This window comes from Bubalus kerabau, chromosome 15 (genome assembly GCF_029407905.1).
Source record: "Bubalus kerabau isolate K-KA32 ecotype Philippines breed swamp buffalo chromosome 15, PCC_UOA_SB_1v2, whole genome shotgun sequence".
Taxonomy (NCBI): Eukaryota; Metazoa; Chordata; class Mammalia; order Artiodactyla; family Bovidae; genus Bubalus; species Bubalus kerabau.
In genome coordinates this window covers 45718169-45720105 of record NC_073638.1, presented here as the reverse complement: position 1 = coordinate 45720105, position 1937 = coordinate 45718169, and positions in this window count along the sequence as shown.

Sequence of the window (1937 nt, the reverse complement as noted above, 5' to 3'; positions counted from 1 at the left end):
GTTCCCATGGAGACGGGAGGGGGCGGGGCAGGAAAGGAGCGCGCCGGAGGACGTGTCTCCCGATTGGCCAGAAAGATCGGAGCGGCGGCACAGTCTTAAACCACCAGTGTTCTAGGGCGGGAGGACCGTGCACTACTGAATGCACTTTGAACCGAGGATGGGCTTGAGCCATCTAAGATATTACTAACGTTGATGGACAATTCTAGGTTTTTTTTTAGGACCCCTGGGAAGGGGGCAGGGCTGAGGATTCTGTGAAATAGTCACCCTGGGGGGCGAGGGGTGGTAGTGCCTGCTGTCCGCGCATTCAGCGAAATGGGCACCCACTAGCCTTGGTTGTAGCATCCTCCCCAAATTCGAGTTACAGAGCCGCGAAGAGGGCTTTTCAATTTTCTGTTTATGGTTGCCGGAACCCGCTTCTCTCCTGCTAACTCGTTGGTCGGGTTGGGCTTTTCTCCCTCTTCTCTTCCTGCTAAGTCTTAGGCGTCTCTGGTATCATCGTGTTCTCTCACCTGGATTCAGTCATTTTACTCCCTCAGTCGTATCCGATTCTTTGCGACTCCGTGGACTGCAGCACGCCAGGCTCCCCTGTCCATCACCAACCCCTGGAACCTGCTTAAACGCATGTCCATCGAGTCAGTGATGCCATCCATCCAACCATCTCATCCCCTGTCCTCCCTTTCCCCTCCTGCCTTCAATCTTTCTCAGCATCAGGGTCTTTTCCAGTGAGTCAGTTTTTTTGCATCAGGTGGCCAAAGTACTGGAATTTCAGCTTCAGCATCAGTCCTTCGAATGAATATTCAGGACTAATTTCCTTTAGGATTGACTGATTTGATCTCCTTGCATCCAAGGGACTCTAAAGAGTCTTCTCCATCAGTGTGGAGATTCCTTAAAAAACTGAACATAGAACTGCCATATGACCCAGCAATCCCACTGCTGAGCATACACACCGAGGAAACCAAAATTGAAAGAGACATGTGTACCCCAAAGTTCATCGCAGCACTCTTTACAATAGCTAGGACATGGAAGCAACCTAGATGTCCATCGGCAGACAAATGGATAAGAAAGCTGTGGTACGTATACACAATGGAATATTACTCAGCTATTAAAAAGAATGCATTTGGATCAGTTCTAATGAGGTGGATGAAACTAGAGCCTATTATACAGAGTGAAGTAAGTCAGAAAGAAACACACCAATACAGTATATTAACACATATATATGGAATTTAGAAAGATGGTAATGATGACCCTATATGCAAGATAGCAAAAGAGACACAGATATAAAGAACAGACTGTTGGACTCTGGAAGAAGGTGAGGATGGGATGATTTGAGAGAATAGCATTGAAACACGTTTATTACCATATGTGAAATAGATTGCCAATCCATGGTTGATGCATGAGTCAGGGCACTCAGGGCCACTGTACTGGGATGACCCTGAGGGATGGGATAGGGAAGAAGGTGGGAGGGGGTTTCAGGATGGGGAACACATATACACCTGTGGCTGATTCGTGTAAATGTATGGCTAAAGCCACTACAATATTGTAAAGTAATTGGCCTCCAACTAAAATAAATAAATTAATTAATTTTTTAAAAAGAGCCTTTTCCACCACCACAGGTCAAAAGCATCAATTCCTTGGTGCTAAGCTTTCGTTTAGTCCAACTCTCACATCCGTACATGACTACTGGAAAAACCATAGCTTTTACTAGATGGACTTTTGTTGGCAAAGTAATGTCTCTGCTTTTTAGTATGCTGTCTAGGTTGGCCATAGCTTTTTTTCCAAGGAGCAAGTGTCTTTTAATTTCATGGCTGCAGTCACCATCTGCAGTGATTTTGGAGCCCAAAAAAATAAAGTCTGTCATTGTTTCCATTGTTTCCCCATCTATTTGCCATGAAGTGATGGGACCGGATGCCATGATCTTAGTTTTCTGAATGTTGAGT